The 19,348-nt window shown below is 39.8% G+C and overlaps 1 protein-coding gene and 2 long non-coding RNA genes across 4 annotated transcripts in view; 2 read left to right on the top strand and 1 right to left on the bottom strand.

Moving 5' to 3' along the window:
* LOC115570251 (phospholipid phosphatase-related protein type 5-like) overlaps nucleotides 1-19,348 on the bottom strand; it is a 304,040-nt gene that overhangs the window by 24,383 nt on the left and 260,309 nt on the right. The window lies entirely within an intron of this gene.
* Nucleotides 5,654-11,829, top strand: LOC115570254 (uncharacterized). Of its 2 annotated transcripts, none has more exons than XR_003981728.1 (4): nucleotides 5,654-5,695; nucleotides 9,978-10,186; nucleotides 11,309-11,419; nucleotides 11,598-11,829. It is a non-coding gene; the product is annotated as an uncharacterized LOC115570254 (long non-coding RNA). The 2 variants fall into 2 exon arrangements; XR_003981727.1 differs by having other exon boundaries at nucleotides 11,586-11,829.
* Nucleotides 12,053-17,610, top strand: LOC115570256 (uncharacterized). The gene is made up of 2 exons (XR_003981730.1): nucleotides 12,053-12,206; nucleotides 16,978-17,610. It is a non-coding gene; the product is annotated as an uncharacterized LOC115570256 (long non-coding RNA).

Genomic DNA, 19,348 nt, shown 5'->3' with positions numbered 1-19,348 from the left:
TATGACGCACACTGGAGATGGGATCCATGTATGGTTTTCATGCAATGTCTATTTCATGTCTATTAGCTCTCTGTCAGTTTCAACTGTTTTGTTTTTTCTCACTACAATTTTTTGAAAACTCAATAAAAAACCATTTGAAATATAAAATCAGGTGAGAGAGCAGTTGTTAAAACCAAGAAACCACAGATGTTTGACCAGGATGCACATTGGTATTTATTCGCAGAATAAAATCAGGTTAAAACCACAGGTAAAAGTCCATAAAAAATTATAAGACCTGGGAGCTCGTAGAAGGGGCGCTCTTTTGTCTGTTGACATAACCATAACATCTTTTACATTACATTGTGTTTTAGGGAGCAACAGAGAGCTTCATCACTGTCCGAGGTCAGAACGAAGGTTTATTCACAGGGCGAAACATTCCTCCGCGGCTGGATGGAAGTAAGGCAATAATGAATAATAAATAGCCCATGTGTCTGTCCTGATGTCACAAATCTTTGTATCCCTGTGTTAATGTGATCTTGTGTTTACCTTTTCTCTTGCTTCTATCTGTGTTCAGAACAGTTCTGAAAACAATTGGCCTGTAGGGGAAGGTCGAGCCCAGCAGGCCAGAAACAAGCGGGACCATTTAACCCTTGTATTATGTTCGTTTCTCCCCTGTTACTTTAGTGCTCCTGGTCAAATTTGACCGGTCTGGTTTAACTGCTCTTTCATTACCACAAAAAACATAATTCAAACATAATCATCACCAAATCTTATTTAACACTTTTTAATGCTGTAAACAATGTTTCCAGCTAGTTTTGAACGTGCATAACTGCAGTGAATATATGAAGAATAGACACTGAAAATTATAATAATAATCAAAACAGAGACTAAATTCACAGAAAATCAGAAATAATCAACATGAATAGTCATCTGTGTGTGTGTGTGTGTGTGTGTGTGTGTGTGTGTGTGCCACACAGGAGTGGCACTGTACAATCAGGTTGGAGCATGCCTTGCAAACATAGGCATCACATTTGTAGCTAACTTGTTTTATTTATACTCTCGGGGCACACACTGTAAAAAAAAAAAAAAAAATGTAATATAACAGAATTTTACTGTTTATTTTACAGATTTTTTTCTGTATTTTTAAAATACCAGTTAATTTACAAAAAGAGACTGTGATTTTACATGTCAAATGTAAAATAACATGAAATCACTGTAACTGTAAAAACACACAATATGTCTGTTCTTTTACAAAAAAAAACCCCCATTAGAAATACATATATTTATTGTTAAAATACGTTCACAAATGTATCGTAATTTCACAAATATTTGTCTGTTATTTAAGGGAATAAACTGTAAAATTCAGCTTTAAATTTCTAAAAAAAAAGGAAAAATCATTTAAAATGACTGAGAAATTAATAGTAAAATAATTATTTAATTTGCAATTTTACTATAATTTCTTTGTTAATTGACTAATGTTTTCATTGAAAATAACTACAATTACTGTAATTTCCTAGATGGTAACATTTATTAACATTATATTAACATTTATTTTGAAAGGCCATCTAAAGAGACATAGGGAAAGGAGAAAGCTTGAGAGGGTGAATAATATGCAAAGCAAAGAGTTGGACTTGAACTTAGAGCTGCTGCCTCTGCTTATGGGGCATCAGCACTACCAAGTGAGCTGCACTTAAATGCTTTCAATAAAGCATTTCACTGATAGATATGCTGCTACTTTACTGCAGCTGCTGCTTCAGAACTGAAACAGACACACTGTTTGATGACTGGATGTTCTCGTGTCACTCGTGGCATGCTCATATTGTCAAGGGCAGTTTATTAGCCAGACTGTAAATCAGTTTAGGCCTATCAAAGTTAGGATCAGATTCACAGTCCCATTAACACTCAGAGTATTTGTGTACAATATTAATTTTGGTGGTGGTAGGCAGGGGGACGTTAGGTTACAGTACCACCACCTGATTTTAATCTAGGAAAAAGTCTGAGTTTGCAGTCTGAGTATGAATGACTTGTCATGAGTTTCAAAAGGATTTCCTGCAGACCCTTGCTCCTGAATGACCACTGCCATCAGAACCACTCAACCTCCTGGTATACCTTCAGCATGTGTATATGTACTGCAAATGTTAACCTTAATGTTGAGGTTAAAACTTAACTGCTTTTTCATTTAATTTCATTTGAGCCATCTCTAAAGTGAAACTGCATACATCATGTGAAGATGAATGATTTGGACCGCTCTGTGTAGGCTACTGAAATGACCGTAGTTAATGAAAATAAACATTTGTGAGCTGCCTAGAACTGCTATAGGCTAATATGAAATGCAGTTTAAATGTAGCAATGGTCTCCAGGGAAGGTAAATGCTGTTGTATTGACAAACAAATCTCAATATCTGTCACAATAAAACAAACCAAGAAAAGGAACTGTTAGTGAAGGAGGCCAACACCAGGATAAAACCACATAAACTACATGCTTTTCATCTGTTTCCTCAACCTACCACCTGAAAGCATTATATTCTGTCATTCAGAACAGATCTTAATGACAGAGCATTAATATGTGTCATCTGTGTCCAAGTGCTTTTCAGCAATTCAGAGGTAAACAGTGAAATATATAATTTATAGGAATAAAAAGTAATAGAAAGTATGAATCATTGCAGGGCCACACTGTAGGCTATTTTAATATATATATATATATATATATATATATATATATATATATTATATATATATATATATATATATTTATATATATATATATATATATATATATATATATATATATATATATATATATATCCAAACAATGTAAATTACAACGTCTTGAATTATTTCACAGCATGTGAAAAAATAATAATATATTATTTGTATAAATATAATTTATAGGAATAAAAAGTAATAGAAAGTATGAATCATTGCAGGGCCACACTGTAGGCTATTTTAATATATATATATATATATATATATATATATATATATATATATATACATATATATATTTATATATATATATATATATATATATATATATATATATATATCCAAACAATGTAAATTACAACGTCTTGAATTATTTCACAGCATGTCTGAATAAAACACGTGTAATCAGGAGACATTCTACTGCTGCAACGTCTCCCTGCACAAACACACACGTACCCCCCCCCAAAAAAAAAATCTCGCGGCACAGGCTGGGACCTGAACCTCTATGACCTGAACCTCTATGACCTGAACCGGAACAACGTGATGACAACAACGCGACATGCCATTGGAGTACGTGCTGTGAAAAGCGCGGTTCCCGTTTGGGTTGGTCGACAGAAACTGTTCGAGAAGAAGGAGAAGACATGCCATTGGCTGTTGGGACACTGAACATCCGTCTTTGACGTGACGCTTAACAAGATCAACAACCACCGCGCGGCGGTTCCAGTTTGGTCGACAGAAACTTCGAGCGAACAGCAGCTCATGTTGAGGCTGGAGGAAGGACGAAGGTAGAAGGCAAGTATCAAACTGAAGCTGAGTAGCATAAGCTTTATTTACTATCATGACTCTGAGTTTACTCACTCGGCAAAAGGCACCGAATCCGCTGGCATGTCGTTAATTGAAATGTTAGCTAACTATGATGACAAAAGCATGGCTGGCGGCGTCGGCGTCTTAACGTGGCGTCTGCCAGCTGCATTTAGTATTAAGCTAGACCAGCCACTAACGTTAGCTTACTACTTCACAGTGAGTCATTACGTTTGCTTTTGAGAAGTAACTGACACAGGCGGAGAGAAAGACGAACAACATTTGTTTAGAGCTGCAACAATGAACAATAATTGATTATTAACTCTCTTCTACATTTTCACTAATTTTTTGGCCATAACTTTCACTGTGTGACTTGAAATGGCATGATTTTTGGCTAGGATAGGAAGCTTTATTTTATGTAACTTGTCAAAATTTGATGCGCGCGCGCATGTGCACGACCACATGCACGCACACAGAGGGTTAAAGCAAAACTCTCGCCAAAAAGCAACCGAGGCTTTATTTGGGATTGAATATGAGTCAAACCTTCGTGTGAAAGCATAATTACGACGAAAGAGGCACTTTTAAGATTTACCGTAGTTTCGGTTTTGGGCACGTTAATTTTGAACGGGAGTGCATGGGGCAAGACATGCTAGCATCAAGATCACTATTTTTAGAACACTAAGAAGGCTCGACACAACATGAAACTTTGCTCGTAGCATCACTAGGGTCTCTACTCATGAACAAGAGCATTGAGAACAAACACACAACAATACACAAACAATGTTCTCAATTTTAAGAAAAGAAAAGCAAATTCTCTGATTTCAGCTTCTTAAATGTGAATATTTCTCTGTTTCTTTGTTCCTTTATGACAATAAACTGAATAACTCTTTGGTTTGTGGACAAAACAAGAGATTTGAGTACGTCATCTTGTGGTTTGAGAAACACTAATATTTTCTAACATTTTTTTTACATTTTATTGACTAAACAACTAATAGATTAATCGTTTAAATAATCAACAGATTAATCGATAATGAAAATAGTCGTTAGCTGCAGCCCTACATTTGTTTGTAGAAGGATATTGTTGTTGGGGCGGCAATATAGGATGTGAAAAAAACATCGTTGCTCAAGCTGAGTTATTTTTCATGTTGCCCGTTCATTTGACTTGAGCAAGTGTTATAGTGATGGGGAAAACTCTGCCTTCATCTCCCAAATGACAGCTGTACTTTTAAAGCTTTTGCCTGGGCTTTAAGGCAATGGATCCTCCAGGCAGGGACTGTTTTCAGTGAGCAATGGGGAAAAAAGAGAGAGATTATGGTCATGTCGTTGAACCTCCATCTGCACGGGTCACGTCAATGAAAACTATGAATGATCTTTGTGACTGCTTTTCTCTGACATCTCTGAACAGTTTATCCTGAAACTTGCTGATATTTCCTTTGAAACTAATGCCAATGTTGCTGGAAGCTACATATTTCTTATGCTCAGAGCATGGCAGGGAATGAAAGCTTTACAGACATAGTAACAGTAAACAGAGGGCCAGGGCTTAACATAGGGTCAATACAGTTGTATAAAAGTGAAGGTGAAATTTGGGAACTGTCATTGCACCAACCTGATGTCAATCTTGTATTCTGGTTATCGATTGGTTTCTTTGGCACTAAATCATAGATAAACATGAAAAAAAATGCATTGAGTCAGAAGCCCCTGTCCTCCTCTAGCCCCCACCTTCTTCTTTCTTTTCACGCAGACTGCTCCTTCTCCTCCACTTGCAGGTGTCGCTAGTGAGCCATTTTAAGTGTATTTTCTTCCAAAGAAGAGAGAACAAAAATGTTATAAATGATACTGAGATTTGGTAATGGTTTATTTCAACCAGTTACTCTTTCTTAAAACAAATATTTTGATCTTCTTCTTGCCTCTCAAAAATATAGGAGGAGTGACCTATTCTGCCTTTTTCAAGGTTTTTAAATCTTCATTTTGGTGCAACACTAGTCACTGATCAACATGAAATTCAAAACAATACTGAAAAATATGTAAAGGATAAGCTTGTAAGTTTCTTGAGGGGAGATTGGCTAAAACAGTTTAGGTCAACTATTTCACAACCAATAGCATTTCTTTTGATTTTGGCAAATTTCATGATTCATAAATTTGTTTCTGTTTTTCTTCTTTCTCTCTGCAGATAAGTGGTGCGAGTTGATTTCATGGAGTAAACTGAAAAGGTGAGTCCTGCACTGCAGTTAAGGATGTCAAAAGATTACACCTGTCGTAGTTGTGGTGATTCAGTGAATACCCTAAAAGGGTACGTGATGCATCAAGGGCTTCATAAAAATGAGCCACATTATCAGCATGCGTGTTGTATGGAAAGTTGTCAGTTTCAGTTCAGAAATTACAATGCTTTTAAATGTCATGTTTACCGCCATCATCTGCGTTCATCTACCGTGTCACAGTCTTAAACTTTGCAAGCACCCTTTCTATGTCAACTTCCACATTGTCAGAAACAGTTGATCGACCTTAAAGACCTTCTCTGTCACCTGAAATCTCGCATTTCAAGAAGAGAGGTAGTGCAATGCCCATTTAAAGACTGTGATAAAACGTTTTCAGTGACATCATCTTTCACAGCCCACCTATCCAGGAAGCACAAAAACCCCACAGATCTGCATGTCTCTGGTGCATACTGTCCTCCTTCAGTTCCTAGTGAGTCTCAGTCCTCTGTTGCTGAAAGCCAGGCAGATGAAGGGTCAGCTGATGATGAGCCTGAGGCAGATGTCCCAGACCTTGCCCAAATGAAAAGTTTGTACATTAGAAATCTGTGCATGTTTTATATGAAACTACAGGCCAAACAACTTATCCCTTCCTCTACAATCCAGTTGATCGTAGAAGAACTGAATAGTCTTAAAGTCCGTGTAAAGCGGTAAAAAAATTGTGTTATGAGTTTGTCACACCAAAGAAACATGTATCATTGACCACTGAGCCAAATTTGAAAGATTAAAAAAATTGTTAAGTATATAAAATTAGGTCTCAAAATCATGGAAAAACAAGCACTTCTTTCTGCTGTGAAACGCTGGGGGCGTGTCAGTTAGAGGCGCTGGAACCACGCCCATGCGGCGGGGGCTACACGTCATGTTAATGACGTCGGTGTCTCCCCAGGTGTTCCCCTTGTCTATCTAAACCCGCGGACAGTTTATAATCATATAGATGCTGTTATAACGTGTAGTGATTGAGATCCTGACCCACTAAACATCCTGGAAAGTGACGGAGTGAAGTTTTTCGCGCTAAATTACATAATTATACATAATCACCATCAGTAAACAGGACGCTGTCTGACTCTGTCACTGGCGGGGACGGAGGCTGTTTTCTGGGGGACAGTTTCCTGTAGTCTTGGTCAGGAGGGCTGGCGGTCGCGGTGATTTATTTTTGTCAAACACTTGGTGAGTTAAAGTCTTGTGACAAGCGTGACAGACGCTGTTTTGTGAGCAGAAATGTGAGGAAGAGTCGGGAGGACAGGGAGGGGACGGACAGGAGGACAGACGCTTCTCCACATACAGCTGTGGTATTTGTTTTCCTCATATGAGTAGCTAAAGACAGTTACAACGTTACTTTTGTTCGGTCCTGTAACGTTGCTTTGTGGGACATTTCTCTGTATTTAGTTGAGTGAAGGACCTGTGAAGTTATCAGACTGTCAGACCGACACGCCCTCGCTCCGCGCCTCCGGATTATCCGTTCACACTGGGACGGCTTACCAATAATGCGGCCCTGATACTACCGCCACATACCGGCGGTGGGACCCGCCGTCAGCGGGACGGAGTGGGTCGGCTGCGGTGGCCGCGGTCACATTATGCCGGTGGGACCCGCCGTCAGCGGGACGGAGTGGGTTGGCTGCAGCTGTGGTGGTGGTGGCGGCAGCCACATTATGCCGGTGGGACCTGCCGTCACCGGGACGGAGTGGGTCGGCTGCAGCTGCGGTGGTGGCGGCGGCGGCCACATTATGCCGGTGGGACCCGCCGTCAGCGGGACGGAGAGTGTCAGCGGCGGCCACATCTCCTCGTCGGCGGGAGGAGAGGATGCAAGCCGGGGACGGAGTTGACCAGCGTCAACGGACTCCCCCGTTTCCTTACGTTGTCATCCGAAGGAAACTTAAATAAGATAACAGCGCCGTCACCCTGCACACTGTGGCATCCAGGAAAGATGCAGAGGATGTGGAGGAGACATGACTGGTTAGCTGACTGGTTGACTGGTTAGCTAGCTGCAAACTATTGTAAGCAATGCTATCCGAGACTGGAGAGCGAGTGAGAGAACCGCTGAAGCCGACGCGCTGAACGTATTTATAGCACATCCGCAGCAGGGCCGGGTTTATGCAAATCATATGGCCAACGCGGCCATGATTTGCATGATTTCTGACCCGCCCATTAAATCCTGAACACAGAAATGTTGAAAAACTGTTTGTGAGCCTAGCTCCAAAATTAAATTCTACATGGCCGAATGGCTTTTACATGTTTTAAGTAAACACATTTATGACCTGTTTGATGTGTTTAGAAGAAAATGGCTGATTTTGGTTTACACGGACTTTAATGGAATGTGCCTGCAGTACACGAAAAGTCAACTGAAAGCATCTCTTCAAACAAAAACTGAACTATCTGAGACTGAAATTGAAGATCTTTTGAAGACCCTAGATGATGTAGATATTCATGGATCCTGCAGCTCCTCCCTTTCCACAGAGTACAACAGAAAACCATCCATATGTGCATCCACAACCCATTTGTTTGGGGTTTGATGAAAATGGAAAGGAGCAATATGCTGAGTATGTTCCCATAAAGCATACATTGGCAACTCTGCTAAAACATACTGATGTGCTGGAACAGGGTTCTACATCTGAGAATGAAAGTACACCTCATATTTTTTAAATGATGTGTGTGGTGGATCGGTATTTAAATCCAGTCCTCTTTTTGCTGAGTCAGGTCTCACATTAAAAGTGAAACTTTATCAAGATGCTTTTGAGGTGGTTAATCCCCTCGGCTCGGCAAAGAAAAAACATAAGATGCTTGGAGTCTACTTCACTCTAGCAAATTTTGAACCTTTTCATCGATCCACTATTGACAACTTGCAGCTTTTGCGCCGAGAAGCTGATTTCAAATACTTTGGCCACTAGAGACAAATGGACTGAATATTTCTGGGAACATTGTTAAGGCAACTGTCTTTTGCATTGCCGGTGACAATTTGGGGTCACATAACACTGGTGGATTCACAGAAAATGTCAGTACATCTGAACATTTCTGCCGATATTGTCATGTAACCAGAAGTGAGCTAGACAATTTGGAATACCATGCTCCAATCCGTACAGTACAAGAGTACAATGACACTGTTCAAGAACTGCAAAATGGTGATGCAAATGTAGTCAGCGGTGTGAAATGTAACTCTGTCTTTAATTCACTGACATTTTTTCATGTTTGCCAGCCAGGCCTCCCACCCTGTATTGGCCATGATCTCTTTGAGGGTGTCGTGGCATCTGACCTTGCCATTTACCTGACCCATTTTGTCAAGGTGAAGAAATTCTTCACATATTTACAGCTTAATCGAAGGGTCAAACAGTTTAGTTACCATGGATCTGATGGTAGCTCTAAACCAGCTGAAGTTTCAGAAAAGGGTGTGAAATTAGGTGGCTAGGCAACAGAAAACTGGTCTTTGCTGAGACTTCTCCCCATTATCATTGGATAATGAAGGAGCTAGTGGAATTGATTTGTGCCCCTACTATATCAGTACCCCAGGTTGCGTTGCTCAGTGTTCTGATTGGTGATTATCTGGAAGGAAGGAAAGAATTTTTTCCTTCACAAAAACTAAAACCAAAGCATCATTACCTCACCCACTACCCTGCCTTAATACTAAAGTTTGGCCCACAATGAGGTTCGAGAGTAAGCATTCATATTTCAAAAGATGTGTGCGAAGGACACAAAACTTCAAAAATGTATGTCACACACTTGCAAAGAACCATCAGCTACTGCAGGCATACCTACATTCTGGCTCCTTTTGGTGGTTAAGAACTCCACTCCTTTCCATGCTGAACTGTACAGCGAAGCAGTGCGCTCTGCGGTAGGAGAAACCTTAGTCGAAGAACCCAATGTTGAGTCAGCTACCAAGGTGCAGTGGAAAGGCACTCAGTACAAAAAGGGACTCTTTCTGTGTTTAAACCAAGGTGATGCACTTGAATTCGGACAGATTGAGCTCATGCTTGTGACACAGGACCAGCATGTGTACTTTATTGTTACACCTCATGACGTGTCCTATATGCCAGTATTTGCATTGTATGAAGTGAAACAAGCAAGGCAGAGCATGAAATGTTGGAAGCCTGAGCGCAAACTAGATTATTATCCTTTGCCTGTGTACAAGCTTTGTGGGACAAGGGTAATTTCACTTAAGCATAGCATTGTTGACTCAGAGTAATCTAGAGCTTGAGAGATTAAAATCTGACAGTAATGCTTGAAGAACAGTATTTTTCATCCCTTCTAGTCCTCCTAGTCATGGATACAGAGAGTCCGCTTCTGTCTTTCATCAAATCAAGTCTTCCTAAACTGAGAGACCCTGAGCCTTTGCTGGAGCATCTGCAAGGTTTAGGAGTTGAGGACATGGAGAACCTGAGCTACCTGCAGGAGAGTGTCCTCTTTCTGTCCTGAGACCAGTTGAAGCCAGGAAACTTCTGTCACTGCTCAAAAAGACAAGTATGTGTTTCAATTTTTACATACAAACTTTCACATTAGAAAAATGTGCATAGTCAAAATATACTTATTAGGTAGGGGTGTGCCAAAATATCGATACTACGATATATCGTAATATTTCGTCTTGAGGTACGTTATCGATACACTGGTGCCAAATATCGTTATTTAAAAATGTAAAAAAAAATACATTTTTTTTTTTTTTTTTTGGCCCACCACCCCTCTTCGGAGGACAGCGTTATCTTTATTCAAACATAGGTATACAACCAAATCAAATGTTTTTTTGTTTTTTTTAAAGATTTTTTTCGGCATAGACACCTTTATTAAGCAGTAGACAGAGAGGAAATACGGGAAAGGGGGGGGATGTGACATGCAGCAAGTGACCTCCGGCCGGAATCGAACCGGGGTCAGCTGCGTATATGGCATGCGCTTTAACCACTCAACCGCCTGCGCGCCCAACCAAATCAAATTTAAAAAAATGGTTAAAGTAGCTCTGAAACCCACACATATAGATATTTAATGATAGCTGTAGTCAGTGTGTGTGTTAAGAAGAGACACTGTACAATATACTCTGTTTACTTGGCTGTCATTCATGTGAAATTTAATGGCAATGTTTTGTAATTCCTGTGAAAAGGATTCAGTGCAGTCAATAAATTCTGAATTTCTTCAGTAACACAGATATCGTGATGTATCGTGGATGAAATTTCTTGCAATATATCGATTATCGCAGAATCACTGTATCGTGATATTATCGTTATCGTGAGCAAAATATCGTGATACTATCGTATCGCGAGGTACCTGGTGATACCCAGCCCTATTATTAGGTACACCTGTTCAAATTAATGCAGTCCAATACAGCAGTTCTACTATGAATTATACTTCAAAGAATCTTCTCTACATTTTTGTTGTTTTCAAAAAGGTGATGACTATAAACTATACCTTGTTCATCATTGATTTCATAGTGGGTGTTAGTGGTGGTGTACTGTACTACATTATATTGAGAAAGGAACAGTTTGAAATATATCAATTGGCTACTGAGTATATAATTATGTTAGGTATTAATATACCCAGATTGAGCTATGTGATGTCTGTATGGTTAAATATTACTACTATCTGTCCTTTATTAAGGCCAACAAGATGTCTTCGACAGTCCTCCAAGCAACCAGAGCAACCAACAGTTCAGCAGTGCCAGTACCAGTACAAGTCCAGTAACACGGTCTGACGAGATGGCCCTTTCTGGTGAGTATATGCATCTGTTGCACAGAATCACTCTTTTGGGTTAGATGGACTGAAAAATTATATAATCTACCTGTAACTTACTGTAATATAGTACAACCACCAGCAGTGAATTGACAGTGTGCTTATAAATCAGTATCATCAGTTGGGTCCATCTTCTGAACTCCAGAACTCTTCCTAGACCTGGCCGTCCAGACAAACTGAGCAATCGTGGTAGAAGAGCCTTGGTGAGAGAGGTAAAGAAGAACCCAAAGATCACTGTGGCTGAGCTCCAGAGATGCAGTAGGGAGATGGGAGAAAGTTCCACAAAGTCAACTAACACTGCAACCCTCCACCAGTCGGGGCTTTATGGCAGAGTGGCCCGACGGAAGCCTCTCCTCAGTGCAAGACATATGAAAGCCTGCATAGTTTGCCAAATAACACATGAAGGACTCCCAGACTATGAGAAATAAGATTTTCTGGTCTGATGAGACCAAGATTGAACTTTTTGGCATTAATTATAAGCGTTATGTGTGGAGAAAACCAGGCACTGCTCATCACCTGCCCAATACAATCTCAACAGTGAAACATGGTGGTGGCAGCATCATGCTATGGGGGTGTTTTTCAGCTGCAGGGACGGTACGACTGGTTGCAATTTAAGGAAAGATGAATGCGGCCAAGTACAGAGATATTCTGGAAGAAAACCACTTCTGGGAGACCTGAAAATGGCTGTCCACCAACGTTCACCATCCAACCTGACAGAACTGGAGAGGATCTGCAAGGAAGAATGGCAGAGGATCCCCAAATCCAGGTGTGAAAAACTTGTTGCTTCATTCCCAAGAAGACTCATGGCTGTACTAGCTCAAAAGGGTGCTTCTACTCTATACTGGGCAAAGGGTCTGAATACTTATGACCATGTGATATTTCAGTTTTTCTTTTTTAATACATTTGCAAAAATGTCTACATTTCTGTTTTTTTCTGTCAAGATGGGGTGCTGAGTGTACATTAATGAGAAATAAAATGAACTTTTTTGATTTTAGCAAATGGCTGGAATGAAACAAAGAGTGAAAAATTTAAAGGGGTCTGAATACTTTACGTACCCACTGTATCTATATCTGTTGGTCACAATGTGGCACATTCTCACACCTTTAAGTTCATGATCCATCTTTGGGTGTTTTATTTTATTTGGATAGATTGGGGGAATGCTTGGAGATTTGTGGAGGTGCAGGTGCTTTACTTTCAGGCTACATGCAGAGCAGAAAAACCTGACCGCCTGCTGCGCATGAGCACTCATGCCAGGAGTCACTCAGACCGGACAGGAGCCAGCACTGCCACTGAGGAGTCCCCACTAGGAGGTGGAGTTGGGTCGCGGAGAGAAGCAGCATGGAGCTGTTGAGATGGACCTGTGTTGTGGATATTTCTCAGTGGGCTGAAGTCAATTTACTGTTCTGCTCAGCTGTTAGATAACGTTACTAATCTCTGAGGCTGAAGGGACATTACTAAAGATGGTGCTGGTTCCTGCCCGGTCTGGGAGACCTGTCACCTGCCGTGAGTGCTTGTAGTCTGCAGGCAGTCAGCAGGTAGATCTCCGGTCAGGCTTTTCTGCTGTGCATGTAGGCTGAAAGTAAATCACCTGCACTTCCACAAGTCTCCAAGCATTTCCTGAATTTATCCAAATATCAAAATAACAAAATAATGAATCAAAAACTTCCATTTTAATGTGCTAATTTTATTGTAAGAGAAAAAACAACCTTGTTTTCTTTTTCTGATTGAGTTATGAAATGGAATAATGAAAGATCGACCCATACACGGAGTAGGGACAATGTATCATTGACCTCTTTGAATTTTTTTAATAATAAAATTTCAAGAATTTTTAAAAAATTAAGTCATTTGATATCACAAGGGAGAGTTATCTCTCTATAAAAGCAAATAACCTCTGTCTGTCTGTGTGTGTGTATTCCTCAAATATCTCTGCGGATCAGGATCAGACTGACCTGAGAGTTTCAACATGGCTGCTGCGTGGTTCAAGGGTGTGCTATTTTGCATTTGTTTGGACTGCAATGATACCGTTAATAAATTATTTCATAAATGCTTTACAAATTCCACGAGCATTGTCCACTGGAGCCACTACAGTCACGTGCGCACCAGAGCCAATCACTGCACACCGTGGCCACATGCGCACCAGAGCCAATCACTGCAGAGCCCATCGCGACCCCCCACCTTAAGAAACAAGCAGATTTATACCTGCAGCGGCGCGAGCAAGGATTTTGCCGGCGGTTCGGTCCCGTTCTGTGCATCTAAACTGACTGTTGTGGATTAATGAGATTATACGAGTCCGGACCAAGTCTGTCCGGGTCTGAGGAGATCCGGAGACGCACGGACAACAAAGTGGAATCGGAATCTGTGGATGTTCGTGTGTAGCTAGCGGCTAGCAGCTAGCTGCTAGCCACTAGCTACACGGCCCACCTCCCGAAGCGACGGACTGGAAGCATTGGCACGTCCAAAACCGGACCTAGGGTAAATAATGTCCGCCACGCTTTTTCGCGAACATTGCCGTCACGTTTGCTTTGTGTCTGGTGCAGGAAGAAACCTTAAAAAAGGGCTTTTGTCACGAATGTGTCCAAGCAGCAAGTTTGGTTGTTGAGGAACAGGAAGTTGTGGGAGGGACCTAGGCGGATGATTGACATGCAACGACGGTCGGTGTGTGTGAGAGTTGAGAGATTTGTGACATTTAGCGTGTTTGGAGTGTGTAGTTAGTGTGTTATGTAGTGTTTGGTGTAGTGTGTTTAGTGAGTAGTGGAGTCGTTTTTTTGTTTAATGAGTCAGAATAATGAGGAGAAGCTGAATGTGGAGCAGGCAGTCCAGCTCTTCATTCAGCTGGAAGGAGCACAGGCAGACCTGAGCATTGCCTGCATTTAAATGTAAATAGTTACATATAACTTTGTAAATTTTTTAAATGTATGCACACATTTAGATAAACAACAATTTATATTTGCATTATAAGTAAAAAAAAAAAAAAAAAGTTTAAACATATTTGTGGTTTTCACAGTAAAAAAATCTAACTTTTTCTACTCGGATTTCACGTTTTTTTTTTGTGATTTTAGGTCCATTGTGTTAATACAGTATGTCAAAATAAAAAAAATAACTACAGTCACACATGTGAGGTTGTGCTGAAAATAATGACACTAAGTAAATAGCTTTTAAGATGAAATATAATGGCAAAATCAAAAATGGTCAAAAACAGCCAATTATACCCTGGAATATCGGATTTCACAACAAACCTAAATATCCCCGACGTCCCACCTTCAGACACAGCCTCATTTGGCCATCCATGAAAAAGCTCCTTAACCTCCCACTTTTTTATAGGAATACACTTTTCTTACGGGCACTGCACTAGTGACTAAAAAAATGAGTGAAAAATGCCCCCTACTGGATGAAAATGGTCCGAACTGTACCTGAGTTCATTTTCAGACTGGCTATGTCTCTTATTTATCCTTGATTCATGCTCATGTCAAGTTACAGAAACAGGTGCTTGTTAATAGAGATGCACCGATCGATCGGCAACCGATCGCAATCGGCCGATAATGCCCCTATCGGTTTTGATCGGAGTTCTCAAAATAGATCACATCAGGCCGATCAGATGACATTTAAGTATAAAGACAGTGCATTAACTGCATGCAGGGAGGGAATTTCCTGGCCGCCGTTGCCCCGCGCCACAGTGGCCTCTGTGCCCCTGGCCCGGTCAGCGTAGCAAGCTTGCCCTGAATTACAGCCACCTGAGTGCACAGTAGTCACTCACAGTAACTTCATTGAGTCCGCGGTTCGCGCAGGTGGAGTCTCATCATCACAATGATCTCACGTGAAAGCCTCTCACACAGCAGCAGCGTCTCAAAACAGAAGAACGAAACTTATAGCACAGCGAGCGAGCGCAGCGTAACGATGATACGTAACTGACTTATGTGGTAGGATTTAGTCTGGTAAAGTTGGAAATATATTCACAGATACGAACTTCCCGGATCAATAACTCATAAGTGCAACCTTGTTAAAACACAAACGACGGCTCTTTCCTACCGTACTACGATAGACAACGAGCTACAACCGTATTTTCACCAAAACAAGCGTCTGGACATTAACTCTGGTCTGTATGGTCAGCCGTCTGTGAGACGAGGGCGCAGGGATCGTCTACAAAGTGCAACACCGAAAAGAGAAACTACAAAAAATTCAATAACTCCTCTCCTGCTGGTTATTCTACAATTTTTTGTTTGGAAAAAATGTGCTTTGCCATAATTTTGGGGAATTTCTATTGGGAGAAATATTCAATAACACTAATATTCAGTGTGGTGTCACAAAAATCCCCTAACCCTACTTAACAAAAACTACTTTCTAATGTAACTTTAACTTGATTTGGGTATTAAAAAATGTTTTAATACACAATCCATGTCTTATTATAAATTAGGATGTTATGGTATCAGTCTGAAAAGTAAATCAACACATTTTACTCAGTGGCCTTTGTGCCCTGTCATGTGGCCTTGGTGCCCCTAAAAAAAAAAAAAGTGAAGGCCAAATGGACTTGCCCCTAAAATGACAAAATTCCCACCCTGACTGCATTCCCACTAGTAAGCTACAGTTACTCTATGTAAGCTGAGTCCAAGTTGTCTCTAAGAGTCTCTAGAGTGTGAAATATTGTACATTGCCTCAGCCTGCAATAAAACGGTCAATTCATGATACTTTCTCATCTCCTAATTTTTATACTTAATAATACAATGTCAATGTTGTGTAAAAAGAATCATTAATTAAATATATGAAAGTTACACAAGACAACAATATAGAAAAATGTATGGATTTGACGCTGTGATCGATGATCGGCAATATCTGGATCGGCAGATACTGCTTTTGGTGATCGGCCCCAAAAATCCTGATCGGTGCATCTCTACTTGTTAATGCATATTTATGAAATAATGACAAAACAAAACTCAAATACCCAAGAAACCTTTGAGTAGCAGATCCTCCTGACCGAAGTTCTTCCTGAAATGGTATTTGCACTACTACTACTACTACTACTACTACTACTACTACTAATAATAATAATAATAATAATAATAATAATAATAATAATAATAATAATAATAAAAATAATAATAAAAATAAAAAGATGATGATGATGATGATAATAATAATGGTGATAATGGCTTGGCTTTATATTGCTTTTTTCAAGGCACCCAAAGCGCTTTACAGAAACCATTATTAATTAATACACATTCTCACCAGTGGTGGTAAGCTACGTTTGTAGCCACAGCTGCCCTGGGGCAGACTGAGGGAAGCGTGGCTGCCATTTCACGCCAAACGGCCCCTGCGACCACCTTCAAACATTTATACGCATTCATACATAATACACATACACAGTACTCACATGTTAATCTTTTTCATTACATCACTGTTCCACAGTTCTCTGTATGTCCAAACACTCTTTCACAAGAAAGCTCTGTCTACACTGTTGTGTAACCTTTTTGCAAATGTATGAAAACATTAAATTGCAGTACAGTCCACAGTTACTAAAGTTGTTTTTTTTTTTCATTTGACAGGTGTCTCTTCAAGATCAATCCCGACAAGGGATCAAAAGTGGAGCGGAACGCCACCAAAAAACAACTTGCAGTCAGTCCAAAGGTTCTCATACTGATCACCAAAATTGCAGACTACGAGTGGAGGGAATAAGTGCTCACAAGTTATGGATACTTTGTCCAAGTTACAGACTGTTATGGATTAATATCCATTGAGGTTTCATGTAAGCTATTTGTTATGTAGCTTTGTTATCAATGTTGTGGATGTAAAATTACTTGACCAACTTATGGATGCCTTGGATAGAGTATAGATTCATTTCCAGTGAGATGTGACAAAGTTTGTAATCAATGTTGTGGATGTATGGTTACTTGACCAGGTTATGGATGTCTTCGATAGAGTATGGATTCATGTCCAGTGATGTTCAATGTAGGTTTGTAATCCATGTTGTGGATGTATGGTGACTTGACCAAGTTATGGATGCCTTGAATAGAAATAATACTGTGAATTGGTAACTCAACTTTTTTTTTTCTTTAATTTCCAATTCAGTTGATTTTTTTTTTCTTTCAGAGCCAGTCATTTTAATGTAATTGATTTTTGAATATTGCTGTAATAATGGTTACCTGTTACAGTTGAATAAAAATACTGAGAATGGGAAATTGTAGCTGTTCTTGTTCAGCTTAGTCTCATTCAAACACAACAATTGATTTAAGCCCCTTTTCCGACTGGCCAAAAAACGGTTTAAACCATTTAAAATTAAAATAATTCTGGTGTTATTAGGTAAGAACATTTTTTAAGTTGAAAGTCCTTTAAATATTCAGGAAGTCAATGTAAAAGAAAATACAAAACTAAATTTACAATAAACAGTGAATTGTTGCAAATGTACACCCAATATGTAGTTACGTCTTTTTGACATGTTTTGAAAGATTAATCAAATTATTGTGTTGTGTACTGTTATATTACAGCTAATATAAAGTAATATACAGCCTTTTTACATAAAATAATGCCAAATAAAACCAACTAATAACAGCACATGGGGGTACCTCATTTTGATCATGTTTTACATTGTAAAGTAAATATTAAGTGGCCGTTTGACTGTACAGTTGTTTTAACCCTTAACATAATGCTGTTTTCAGACACATAAATGTCTTCTCATCTATATCATGTTCTGTTAAATAATTAAGCCTATTTAAACTAACACAGACTTCTACTCAGCCAACAGAAAGAAAGCAGATGCCCGTAAAACAGGTGGTGGCCCAGCACCGCCACCTCTAACGGAGGCAGAGGAGCTGAAAATGAAAAAGATGGGTAGTAGCCGTTTCAGGGCGAGGCACACTTTTCTGACCGCTCTGCATACAGTTGCCTTGCTCAAGTGCTCTGCATCTTCCACGTTGTATAAAAAACTCCCATTTTCAAAAAAACGCAGCGCAACACACAATATCTGCTGGGGTGTGAGAGCATGACTTTGGTTGGTAATATTGGAAATGTAAGGACGGATTAGGTTGTGTATGTAAATGATGGACTGTGACGTGAAACGGTACCGCTCAAAAAGATAATTGTCTAGAAATGCAAGAACATCTATGCGCGTCTGATAATCATCTCCCGACGAATATTTAATTCTCTGCGCAGTAATGCTGCACCTTCATCCACGGGATCATTATCAAAAGGACATGCCATGGTAGTGAAAATAGTCGCCACCTAATATAATTTCTAATGTAGGCCTACTGACTGATTTTTGCATGATTTTCTCAAAAAACAGACGGCAGAACTATACTACCCAAAACTCGCCTGCTGACTGAATGAATGAGGAAATCAAATACCATGTGTGGCTGAAAGAGGGCGGAGACAGAGAGAAACTCAAGGTTTATTTAGAAAAACCTGGTCCCAACCAGGTTAGGTTCATAGAGTATGTTACCATGGTAACTGACCGAGAGCTTAAGTTACCTCTCTCTGTGAAACAGGCTAGAGTTACCCCTCTTTCTCTGGTTTGAGTTACCTCCCTTTGTGAAACGGGAAACTCAGAGTTTCCCTCATTTCAGGGTTAACAGACTCAGAGTTTTCACTAAACCTGCTTTGTGAAACGGACCCCAGATACTGTAGGTCACTCAAAAACACACAAATAGAGAGCCCTGTGAAAGACAGACATCAAAAGATGTATACATTATTTAAGTGATTACTGAACAATATCCATTCAAGTTCTCAAGTCTAACCCTAACCCACATTGCAACATGTGAGTTGTAAGCTTGTAGATCTGCAATTTTGTGTGGCATCCTTTGATGAAAGTATGAAATAGGGCTTAAGTTTTTAATAAAAGCAACTAATCAATTAATCAGGATAGTATATGAATATGGTTATTGTTTTACTTTAGATAACTAGATTTAGGATTAACACACCACA

Source organism: Sparus aurata, chromosome 19, assembly GCF_900880675.1.
Source record: "Sparus aurata chromosome 19, fSpaAur1.1, whole genome shotgun sequence".
NCBI classification, from domain to species: Eukaryota; Metazoa; Chordata; class Actinopteri; order Spariformes; family Sparidae; genus Sparus; species Sparus aurata.
This window is presented reverse-complemented; position numbering and strand designations above follow the sequence as displayed.